Consider the following 14007-nt stretch of genomic DNA (forward strand, 5'->3'; position numbering starts at 1 on the left):
TCTTAATTTATCCGAAGCTCAAAAACAGGTTCGTATCAGTTGGTATAAAGAAATGTTCAAAATATTCGACCGAGGAATTGCAAAATCCGTACACGCCATCGTAACAGAAGACGACACTTGTATACATTCGTACGAGCCGGAAAGTAAGTAACAATCAATCGTTTGGGTGTTCCAAGATTAATCGAATCCAACAAACGTGGTTCGTTTGAGAAGCACTTCAAGAAAAAACGATCGCTTGTTTCTTAGGTTATTCTGTACATGTATTAACCATTATTTTAAAGGATCGGAAAACAGTTAATGCTGAATGGTATGTAACAATTTGCCACAAGTCATCATCGAAATCAGAAAAAAACAACCAAAACGTAACATCATTCATCATGACAATGCCACCTCTCACACAGCACATCAAACAATTGATTATTTGACGGAGAAAACATTGAATTAATGTCTCATTGTACATATTCACCTGATTTGACGTCTAACGACTTCTTTTTTCCCCGAATGTTATAAAAAAATGCCTGGTCAGCGATTTTCATTACCCCAAGAAGCTATTGAATCCTTCCAAAACCATGTTTTTGAGGTACCAACTTCAGAGTGGAAAAAATGTCTCGAGAAGTTTTTCGAACGCTTTCAAAAGTTTATAAATCTTAAAGACGAATATTTTGAGAAACAATAAAACGATTTGTACCAAAAGATTTTTTTTTGTTTGATTGTTTTTGTAAAAACTTAAAAGGCGTTCCTAGTAGACAAACAGAAGAATACTTGGTAAATAATAATACAAATATAATAATAATACTAATGTTTGCTAGCAAACATTTAATTCTTATCTCTTGTTTATTGTTTCCTTTTAACTTTAAAAAAATTATATTTCCATATTGATTCCTTATTTATGGATGGTATATTAAAAAAAAATTCTTTTTATTAGAACTTATTGTTTACATGAAAATTATCTCTATTAATTAGACAGTTTAATAGACGAAAATTTTCATGATTGTTCACAAGGGATAAACGTTTTCATTCGATTTTTTTGTTTTTGTTAAAATCGACGCTTTATATCATACGTACTAAAAGATTAACATAGAAAATTAATCGGATCGATCATAATTGAAACTAACTCAAGTAGCCTATGCCACTAACTTTAACTTTGTTTTCACAAATGCTAACTTTATTCGTACGTTTGGATGATACTTGAATATATACCTTTTAATATACATATAGAATATAGTGGATTATTCGATAAATAAATATTCTTTCAAACTGAAATGTGAACGTACGGTTATAAATTTTCATGCATCGTAACTGCAGTTTTAAACATTAAACTAGATGACATTTTAAACCTTACGTATAAAACTAATAAATATTATATATATGTAATTAATATTTTTACTTATTTTCGCTACTAATTAAATTAAAACTACAATATTTTAAGACGAATTAGTAACTGAGTCGAGTAAAGTAATAACAATTCCATTATTTATGTAAGCGAGTACATAAATATAATGTGTTTTTACATCTCTGTAAAAATGCGATAACGAAAATAGGACTGAAGTTAATACCGTATGAGTGAAACTCCAATTAGGATCGGATATCCACGTAAATCATACGGGAAAACGCGTCGAGGTCCCTATCATCTGCAACAATCTAAATCCAATTTGGTTTACGAGCACGATCGGACGCGAGGCCGGCCGGTTAGCGAGTGAGCACACGTACTAAAACGTACAGCATCATTTGGTCGGTATGACCATGAGCGCGAGTATCACTGGAGGCGATGAAGTGCGGTGAGGCAGCGTAAGAGGACGCGGAGGATGAGGAGACGCAGTCGGCGGCGTTGATGCTTTATACTATGAGCATGGCGTACGGCGGTCACTGCATTAGCCCCAGCATGGTTTGCACATCAATCATCGGCCAACGCCACTAATTTATTTCATGCCATCTCCATCATACTCGAATTATTGATCTAATTCCTGAATGAACCACCCTTTCCCCTTACACCCCCTCACAGTTTCTATGCTTTCTATCTGTACGGACTAACGAGGCCCATTACAATAGATCCTCTCGAATAAAACGTTTACGTGCGCGAACACACATACATACACACACACGCACACAAATATTCATCATAAAAGCCAAATACTAAAGCAATTTCGTTATTCAACAAGAACTAGAGTAATTAAAGAAAAATGTTAATGATTTAACTTACCGTAAAAAATTGTTGGAATATTTTTACCTTTTACTTTTTAAAATATTTACGAATTAATTTAACAACTAGAAACCGAAGTGGTTTTTAATATACTGTTATTAAATTTGTTTAGACAAAATTATAAAATATTAGAAAAACTTCAAAAAAATTATACGAATCGAATCTAATAATATTTAAAAAAATCGTTAAAGTTGTGTATGAGTACCTAATGGCACCTTTAACCGTAAAGGTTTCAGACGAACCGACATGAGACAACAAGGTATCAGTTCGTGTAGCCGTACTTAAGAAAAGAACACTTTCATGCCAGATACATCTAAAACCTCTGAAAACTTTCCCGATGTATTCTTCTAAGAGTTGAAAGTAATACTCCGTATAAGCCAACCAAGTCTATCGAAGTCAACATGCACTCATTTACATGACACTTTCATTCCGTTCAACTGAAGTAGAGTGCATAATAAAGAGGTTATTTTGAGAGAAAGTGACATCGATTGGGATGCTTAAATTATCAGTTACTTTAAATGCATCGTAATTGTAATAAAGGCTAGAATTCAAAGCAGTTTAAACCAGCTTATTAATTTACCATCTTATATCATTAAATATATTAATATGAAACATTTAAATGTTTACTATATAGGTTAAATATTTTTCGAATATTGAAATATGTTTAACAAACAATAAGGCCGATATGATATAACAAGTATTAAAATTAATAACAAATACCCTTTTTATCTGTAATAATGGGCATGCACTCTGTAAAGGAAATTGATAAATAAAAATTTTTCGGTAGGGTATTTTATTTTTTCTTGTTTAGCCTCCGGGAATCACCATCAGGTATTACTTCAGAGGATGAATGAGGATGATATGTATGAGTGTAAGTGAAGTGTGTAGTCTTGTACAGTCTGAAATCGACCATTTCTGAGATGTGTGGTTAATTGAAACCCAACCGGTATCCACGATCTAGTATTCAAATCCATATAAAAGTATAAATTAAAGTTTAAATCCTTTACTAGTATTTAAACGTTGGAACTTTCGAGTTCGAAATCAGCTGATTTTCGAAGACACGTTCCCCACTAGACTAACCCGGCGGATCTGGGTATTATCTTATTCCATATTATCGGGAGATAATATGATATAGTGTTTATTTCCTATCAGTTACAGACAAATCCGAAATCTGCTTTTTTTAGGTTTTCTTTTAAATTCTCATGAGATAATATTGAGTGTATTTATTTGTCTTTCCTGTTATAAATAAAATTGCACAATTTAAACATTTAAAATTTAGCATGTAATGAAGACTACGTGAAATATATTAACACTTCGAAAATTTTCGCGTTAAAATATATATAAAAGTTAATATTAGGTGTAGGATATTGATTTGCATATTAAAAATAAATCAATTACGATTACAATTTGAAAATTTCTAGGCTTATCTCTTTCTTTGCAAATATGACATATCATATTCAGGGAAAAGTTCTCGGTAAACTTAGATTTTCGTATGCAAAATTCTTGTAGAAGATTTCCGTATTTCAGAACCTTTGAAAGTAGTTCAGGATGTCTAAAGAAGTAATATTAGAAGCAGTTGTCAATGAAATGTTGATAGTGATCATGTTAATCGTAGTGATAACCTGTGATTAATACCAGATAATACAAATATTGAATAACTATGGAATGATGATATCCTTTTCAGAAATGAAACCTAAGACCGCATATGAATGAGCATGATAATCAGTTATATTGACTAGTTATTACAGGTGTTTTGATATTTTGAAAGATTCAAAATCAAATTCAATTCTAAACTTCAGTTAATATCTGAATTTGATTGCCATTTTAGCAGACGTGCAGGGTTAATTCACTTCTAATAATAGTTTCTTCAGTTTAACGGATTGTACAAGTAGATAATACCATATGCCGAAATGTAACTGGGAATAAATTTTTTTTGGCCAGTACAAACTCGAATTAAAAATAAATAAACGGTAACATGAATAGAATGTATGTGAGCTCGTTCATTTTTACGTAAAATTTTCGTTTTTATAAAACTCTATGTTGAATACTTTTTAAACATATATCTAAATTACTTTACAAATTTGCATTATACATTATATCATATTATAGAGATTTTCTTATATGAAACTATAATTGACAGATGATTTATTAAGTTATTTTAATAATTTTCAGAAAGTTTCTAAATATCTATTACAGCTTTGTTGAGTCCGTAAGCAGATGCATCCGTTGTTCATAAAATGAAAATACTTCTAGTTACACCAGAATCGTCAGGTCATTTGTTACCTATTACTGAATTACAAAATCGTAGTCGAAAGAACCTCAAGAAGCAGTTAATATTAAGGTATTACTACTTTAGCCGGTTTTCAATTTGTCTATCTCTCGGAATGAGAATTCTGATCGTACTGATTTTTAATGACCACTGATTGAATCAGTAGTCGTACTGATGTCAATGAAAATCTAATGACAAAAAGTTTCTCCCTAAAGAGACTCGTTAATATATTTCCGTGATTTTTCTTTATCTTATAATAATAAAATTATTATTTAATATTTAATTATTATTTAATAATTAAATTATAAACTCGTTTAATATATATATATATATATATATATATATATATATATATATAACACGCCTATTTTGTTATAAATATTCAATTTTATTGTATAATTTTTTATGCTGTCTTTTACTCCACTTTTATGATTTATGCAAATTTGAAAATTTGTTTATCTTTAAAAAATATCACATGCATAACGAAAAGTGCTTTTTTTCTTTGAATATCTTTACATCTCCTCTCATTTATATACATATGTGTGTGTGTGTGTGTGTGTGTGCGTGTGTATATTTTTATACGATGTGGTTAGAAAGAGGAAAAATAATAAAACCAAACTGGTATAACTCATGAAAATATTTTCCATTGTTTAGTTTAAAACCTTTAAGGGATGTAAAGAAAAAACCAGTAGAAGGCATGCGCCTGTTCTATGACCAACCCTTCTCTTAACTAAAGACATAATACTATTTTCCCGTATTTCCTCCCTCTATTTCTTACCCTTTTTTTAACACATACATGTAAAATCTCTTTATGAATAAAATTTCTCTCTCCACAAAATATAAAACTTGATTGGAATACGTGGGGTAAGTCTTGGACCACTTTAAAAAAATATACTTGTAAAAATGCTTATTATTTTTTATTGGAATATTTTTAAATCTATCAATAAAACTTATAATTTTATTTTTTATTATAATTACGTAATTTATATTGTTAAAATACGCGCAATAATAACATGATTCTCATTAAAAGATATTCTCGGCATATTTTTCAATTACTGAAATTTAAAAGAGAATAAATTACCGATTTTGCTTTTTCTTCTCCTGATCTGGAAATTCAGATTCATTTATTCTTTCTCTGAAAGTTTATCTGCTTTTTGATATTTTAAGATTTTAAAATCTTTTTCTGCTTTTCTAAATGTGAATATTTTTCTTTTTCTTTTATCAAAATGATTAAAAATTTGTTTAGTTAATCTGATCTCATTCATTCTTTAAAGGGATTCGTAAATTCTAAAATTTCTTAATTTTTTTTATTTTCATGGTTTAACATAAGACAGTTTAAATGGTTTGAATCACATTTATGAATAATATAAAAAGTAATAAGATTATAATGAGACCAAAAGAAAAGCGTGGGAGAGAAACTGAAGGAGACAACAGTAATGCCAGGTACCTGCCAATAGGCAGAACACCAGATGATGATGATGATGATGGTTTAATAAAAGATTAGTATCGAAGAAGAAAAATATTTTGTATATTCTATGGTTAGATGTTATAACCAAAAAGGCTGTAAGATACCTGACTTAAATACAACCACTCCCGATATTAAGGTAGCCGTGTACAATAATAACAGGCTTCCTACATCAGGCTTACAGAAGAAAGAAAATGTAAAGTACTTTTCCGTTGGTTTCTTCATAGAACCAAATGTATTGTTACAAAACGGGGAAGCCAAGTATACCAATATTCAAGTGATGCTTATGCTGATGATATTCAGTCTTACAAATTCACTTACTTCACCACAGGTCATGAGTGCATGCCTACCGGGTTGGTCTAGTGCACTTGTCATCGCAAATCAGCTGATTTCGAAGTGAAGAATTCTAAGATTCAAATCCTAGTGAAGGCAGTTACTTTTATACGGATTTGAATACCAGATCGTGGATACCGTTGTTCTTTGGAGGTTGGGTTTCAAATTAACCACACATCTTAGCAACGGTCGACCTGAGACTGTGCAACGCTACACTTCATTTACATTCATACATATTATCCTCATTCATCCTCTGAAGTAATATCTTACATTGGTTAAGGAAGTTAAACAGAAAAAAGTGAGGTAACGTTTGCATAGTGAATATCGCTTTTTTACAGAACGAAACTTTGACCAATTCCGTTTTAAAATTTTATATGAACTTTAAGTGAGTCAAAGACGAAAAGAGAAATAAAACTGGTAATGATAAAATCACAAGTTAATGAAGTTCTTCTGCCGAGAAATGTTGCATTACAATACATTTCCTCTTACACAGTAAGGGGTACATTATATAACTGTGTACTTACATAATGTACTTATTATATAATTTTATTTAATTTTTAGAAAATTTGAAAAATAAAAATAACTTTCATAGGATAAGTAAATTGATGTACTTTGATTTTCTTTTTTCAATGAGTACATATTAGTAAAAACTATTCAACCAGTAACAGTAAGCTACCCCACCCCCCATCCCCTACAGGACCCAATGAGATGAGAATGATACATATGATACCATGAATGATGTATTCATGTATGATGTATATGGATGATATATATGAAATGAGGTGTAGTCTTGTATAGTCTCAGGCCGATCATTCCGGAAACGTGTCGTTAATTGAATCCTAACCACCAATGTAATCCGGTATCCACTGACCAGTATTTAAATCCGTATAAAAGCATCTTTTATAAGGATTTGATCCTCAGAACCTTTGATTTGCGACGACGAGTTAACTACTAGAACAGTCCGACGGCTTTAAACAAAAACTAAAAATTTTCAGTATATGAAGCTCATAATTTTAATTGTTAAACATTCATATACGGCTGTATTAACATCTTTTTTTCTTGCCTTGTTTCGAAGGTGTATAATACCTTCCTTTGCTAAACGTACTCTTTCATTCGTAATTTATCTGTCGATTAAATGAAATAGAGTTATTAGCATACAAATAATTAAAATTCTAAAAATACAGAATATTTTAATATTTTAGATAATAGTTCAGTATTTTATAGATATTGATACGTTATAAAAAATTTTAATTTGCCATATTAATGTGTGTCCACCTATCTAATAGAGATGTTTGTATTATACAGCACGTTTCTCTCAATTTCAGGTGCTATATTTAAAGATATAAATATAGTATGTTAATATTTACTTTACATTCATGAAATAATATATACATATATTTTCGTAATATATATATTCATATACATTGATCTAGGTACACGGCTATGAACCATTAAAAAATACAATCTTTCTAAGGAAAAAACAGTATTAAAAAAAACATCTTGTGTAAAATACCGTTTTTTTGTTTTTTTTTGTTTTTTTTTTTTTTAATCTAATTACAAGGACCACCAGAGGAAATTATTCTGGTATACCTTTTTCAAGTTTCTTTATGTGTATATATTTAACTCCCCTTTTATTTTTGAATAACAGAGTTTCGAAAGACTGTAATACGCAACTTAAATGAAAAGGCTTAGAAAAAAGTAAATGGAAGGTTTTTTTTTAATTCACTTTTAGAATGCTATATAATTATAATGAATGTTTAATGAATGAAAAGAAATTCATTCTCTTTTATTACTGAGAGTGAGTTTTTGAAAATAAAAAGAACTCTTGAATAAAAAGAGAAAGAATATATCGTACTACAGTTTTTTTTCTTTCTTTTGTTGATGTGAACAAGATTAGTTCATGAGACAGTAGGTAGACAGCAGCAGTGATGTTTCGTCGGTCCATCCTATAGCGAGTACGTTTCTCCCGGTCTGATTGAAGGACGACGTAATTAAGAGACGGGTGGATGGGTGGATTGACAGGCTTGTAAAGACATCACTGTCGAGGGTGATTCTCTGACAACGTGGACGAATTGTCCGTTATAGGGGGCGGCGAGGAAAACTCATAGCGGTATCTGACCGGTCTCATGTGAAAGCGACTAGCCATCCGTACAGCCCTAATATCGTTCATCCCTTATATAAAACACCACCCTTTTATTAACATTCAAAAGTCACCGAAAAATACGAACACACAATCTATGTATACAATATAGCGTTGTATGTATATATACACGTACACTCTCACATACTTTTACATATATGGGCGTACGTGTTTCTTTCTTCCTTAAAGAGATCTCACGAAAAAAATCTTCTACTCTTCTAAGCTCATTATCCTTTTTTTTTAGTACAAAAAACTATTTATCATATTAAAACTATACTTTCACGAATATAACCTGTTGTATTTACACGATAAACAAGATTAAATAATACACATTTAACGTTACCTTACGTCGTGCCGATCTGAAATTAAATTCTTTATAAACATTTACGAACAAAATTAACTGTAATATAAAATTAAAAAATTAACCGGAATATTTTTAATCTCTTTATTTTTTATCTCGACAATTATCGTATCTAATCATTCTGAGCTAATTAAAAACTAACTCGAGTTGATTTACAAAAGTTCTTAATTTTAAACAAGAGAGATCAACTAAATTAACAATTTTTATACTTGAATTTTTTCATAAAGAAATTATATTATTTTATAAAATATTGTTAATTTTGTACACATTTTTAGGAAATGAGAGCATTTATTTTTTATAAATAAAATATTTTTTATTTAAAATATTAAATTCGGAATTGAATTTCTAGTTTTCCGTTAACTTTTATTAAATTTTAATTCTTTAATTTTTTCGGAAACAAAAAATTATTGATAAAAAACTTTTTTTTCGTTTCGAAGTTCTGTTTATTGATGACGATTATAGAAATTTTCTTCACTGCAACTTCTTTAGAAAAAAAAGCTCTATTTAAATACACATACACTCTTATATACTTTTACATTTATGTGTTTCTTTCTTTCTTAAAGAGATCTCACGAACAAAGATGTTGTACTTTTCTAAGCTCATTATCATTTTTTTTTTTTTAGTACAAAAAATTGTTTATCATATTAAAACTATACTTTAACGAATATACCCTGTTGTTTCTAAACGGTAAATTGATTGTGTAAGTCTAAACTGTAATTGATCAGCCTAAACTCAACCGTTTGAAATCGGCGCAAAATTTAGCTTTAATAAGATATCGTTTTTTATCTTTACGAGCCGTTTTATACAGGATAGGAAACGATTATATTGATCCTTACTATTTCACAGCTGCAACTGTAGTACTTAAATAATAATTGTTCAATGGAGGTTTCGTATTATCAGAAATTAATTTTTCAAATTATTTAAAAATCTATGACTTCATTATTTTGTACTGAATTATTGTTTTTTAATTATTATTTATTAATAGGCTTGGAATTATTTAGTCTGATTCATTTTTATATTAAAAATATTATAACGGGAAACTTCATGAAAAATCTGTCGGAAAACTGAAATTAAAAAGATAATATATTGTATTCCAGATAATTTTAGCCTCTCTCTGTAGTAATCTTCTTGCGTCTTATTTCTACATTCCTTTTCTTAGTTTTGTCATAACGTAGATTTCTCACCTTTTATATTTCTCCCAAACATCGTTTTTTAAACAGAATTTATTTTCTTATACTTACCCATATTTTAAGTAAAATTAAAAGCTTTAGAATAAAATTAAATTTCAAAAAATATTACGAATACCTACTTTAAAATTTCTCTTAAATTTAAAAATAACATTGCTAAGTTATTTTCGACTGTTTGAAATGAAATCGGCGCAGAATTTAAGTTTAAATATCATATTTGTATTCTTCGAGTCGTTTTATACAGCATTCGATACGATTATATTGATCCCGACTACATCACAGTTGTAACTGTAGAAGTTAAGAATAATTTATTATACCGCAGAAATTTAGATTATTATCAATATAATAACACCTTAAAATATATTTTTAAATATACTGAAAAATAACGGTTTGGCTGAGTATCCGTGACAAAAGTTTATAAAACGTTATCTTTTCAAAATTACGTGATAAATAGATTGCCGGCCTCCGTGGTTCGAGTGGTAGCATCTCGGCCTTTCATCCGGAGGTCCCGGGTTCGAATCCCGATCAGGCATGACATTTCCACATACGCTAAAAATCGTTCATCTCATCCTCTGAAGCAATACATAACAGTGATCCCGGAGGTTAAACAGGAAAACAAAAAAAGGATAAATTAGAGTTAATTCTCATTACATATCTCATGGTCAAAATTCAATGCCAGTACCTCCAGTATAAGAAGCAACTATCCTATCGCTTCTGCTATCGAGATTAACCTTTGTTTTATACATTTTTTTTAATAAATATTTTTATGGCAAGATTCAATTCCACATTTAAGAGATGATGTCCATGTGTTTCAATTTAATAAAATGGTTTTGCAAAAAAATGAATAAAATAAATTTAAACAAAATTTATTAGGGTGTATTTTTTTAGTAACATTCTATATTCATGAATATCTTTCAGTGATGAATTTAAGCCATCAGTTTTTTTTTTTTTTTTTATTTAGCTTTGATCTATTTTATTGGATTATAATAAAATAGTAACGTAATTACATTAACGAACGGATGTTTTCAATAAAAATTTTTCCATTTAATATAAATAAAAGATTTTAGGGCTTTTTTTCTCATTCAGGAAGTTCTTTTTCATGCATCAGTTGTTTTATTTGTAATGTTTCAAATTGTCCTTTTCATACTGTCATTTCACCTGTGTCTTCCTTTACATTTGTTACATAGAAAATATATTTTTTTATTTATCTTGTTTTTATTCTAAATATAATTACAGCGATTAATTATTTGAATTAATTAATCAGTTAAGTACACAAATTTAAGAAGTTTGTTAGTATTTTAATTTATAAAAGTAAAACAACAAAATAAAACTACAAAAAATGTTAATCTCTGTAGAGTTAACATCTTTAATGTTTAATACAAAGCTTGCAACAAAAGCTAACTTCATTTAAATTTTTAATTAATTCTCTTTGCTCTTGAGAAGATAAAAGAGTTTTCTTTAATTCCAACTATACATATTTTAATACACTATTGACGTAGCAGAATTTATAATAGAAGATGTAACGTAATAATAATAAAATTAAATAATTATGTAAACATACAGTACGTGGGCAGATTACGCTTACAGTAAAATAGAAAAAAAAATTGTATAAATTAAATAATACTACTTAACAGAATATATAGATTTATTTATTAATATTACATAATAAAAAAATTAAACTTTTCAATTTACTCCAGTAATCTAGGTGAAATAGAAATGTAGCTAATAAGAAAACTTATGATAAAATTAATTCAAAAAGAATTTTCAGCAGTTTAAAAACCTTAAAATCAATCAAAGTAATATAAAATTTTATTTTATTTATTCGTTCATCCTATGGATAATATTTTTTAAAAGCAATACATTGTCATAAATTCCAGCTCTTAAGCTATTCTGCACATTCTGTATTTCACAATGGTCATTCTTTAGTTACGCAATTAAACAAATTTAAATAATTGAAAAATTATATTTATTTTTACATTTTTTTGGTTTTAGTTATAAATATCAGTTTTAGTTAAATTTAATTAAAATCAATAAAATGCAAAAATAAAGATTTTTTTCAATTATCATAATTTCGTATTTTGAAATATGCACAAATGAAGTGCTATTTAGTTAATTTTTAATTATTTTTAAATTAGTATCGAATTCAAACCGTCGAAATTTAAAAAAACAAACTTAAAAAAATGTAATTTTTTAAATGTTAATGGATTTTTTTGTAAATTAGTAATTCTTTTGGTGATTTGCCGAAAAATAAATTCTTATAAAAAACCGGTTGGTTCTTCTATCACTTAAGCTTGAAACAATTAGCTGTTCCGTAAATTTTTTGATAGTTTTATAAAACCAAAGTAAAAAGTATATTCCATAAATTTATTTTATATATCTGTATATAATTAATACTAAGTAATTTTTACTTCCTTGTGCGAAGTACAAGGAAATATTGTAATCGCGAAAAATTCAACTGAAATATCCATTTTGATCATCCCTGAATCCATTTTGACTAATTTCGGCGTGACGTCTTTACGTACGTAAGTACGTATGCATGTATATTGCATAACTCGAAAAGGATTAGCCGTAAAACGTTGAATATTTGGATTTAGGACTGTTGTAACATCTAGTTGTGCACCTCCCTATTTGACTGCAATTGACTAAATCAAAAGCGTCCAAAAAAAGCCCCAAAATCAAATAAAAATTGGATTTTTCACCTTTTCTTAACTGCAGTAATAAGCCCTTATTGAGACGTTTTCTCATTGGTTCCAGAGCTATAGCCCAATAAAACTTTAATTAATGTAATATTTGGATATTACAAAGGGGAAGGCACATCGGGGAGAATCCAACTTCATATCCTTTCTTTTTTTAATTTTAATATATTGATTTATTAATAATTATTAATCTCTGATTGTAAAAAAAAATTACAATAAATAATAATTCAATAATAACAATAAAAAAAAGATAAAATATCAGGAGTTATTAATGAAACAAAATTGTATGTTCTTTTCATTTTAAAAAATGTGTGTATGTAATTTAATAGGCGTGCAAGGAAGTCCACATCAGATTTTTTTTTCATATTTTCCTGATAAACACCTTTACTTATATTAATAGAATAGTTGAATATTTGTTTATCTTGGTTTTTAAGTAAGTATTTTCTATTTTTTTAGGGAAGTACACTTTCCTATATTTTTCTAATTACTAATAGTGAATTACGGTAAATATAACATGTTATAGAATAAAAGGTTTGAGTGAATATTATAAAATTTAACCAACTGTGGTATTAGCTACCGCACTTTAATAATAATTCTTGATTAATTAAAGAATTTATTGAACTAACTACAACTGACTGAAAACAAATATTCGTTCATTGTTAAAATTTACATACGTTCAAATTACTTGTCCACAATATAAAGCATGAATACATTAACAAGATTGTCGGTATTCCTCAAAGATTTCGTGAATAATTCATTACAACTGAACTTTATCTACTTAGAGACCAGAATCTTAATTTTGTATAAATTCGCAACAAAATGATTTATTTTAAAAATTATTTCTTAAATAAAATTAAAGTATACATATATATTTTTTTTGAATGGTTAATTCACCATATAAGCTTCAAAGCGTTTGAATAGAAATACAATGGAAATTTTTTAGCGTATGAAAAATGCATTGCCTGACCGGGATTCGAACCCTGGGCCTCCGGATGAAAGGCCGAGACGCTACCACTCCGCCATAAAGATCAGTATATAGAACTCTAAACCCTTAAATTAAAGTTTTACTATCAAAATCGGACAGAAGACAAAGCTATCGATCTCGTTCATTTCACAATCAACTTAACTTATAGATTTATGTTTCTAGAAACACATCGTATTGTACTTAATAAACCATTATAGAAGCTGAGTACCCGTTGTAAATGAATTGGGTAGAAATCATTAACATAGGTTTCACTTTTTTTATTTCTTTATCAAAATCTCAAATTTTAAATAATAAGCCAAAAATTGGTAGTGAGCTACTCTAAAAATGTTTTAAAATAATATTAAATTAAATTATAATATCAATTAATGTCA

General features: G+C 28.4%; 1 protein-coding gene across 3 annotated transcripts in view; it reads left to right on the plus strand.

Annotated features, from left to right (window-relative positions):
• Window positions 1-14007, plus strand: part of LOC142325068 (uncharacterized) — a 968357-nt gene that overhangs the window by 830470 nt on the left and 123880 nt on the right. The window lies entirely within an intron of this gene.

This window comes from Lycorma delicatula, chromosome 5 (assembly GCF_047948215.1).
Source record: "Lycorma delicatula isolate Av1 chromosome 5, ASM4794821v1, whole genome shotgun sequence".
NCBI classification, from domain to species: domain Eukaryota; kingdom Metazoa; phylum Arthropoda; class Insecta; order Hemiptera; family Fulgoridae; genus Lycorma; species Lycorma delicatula.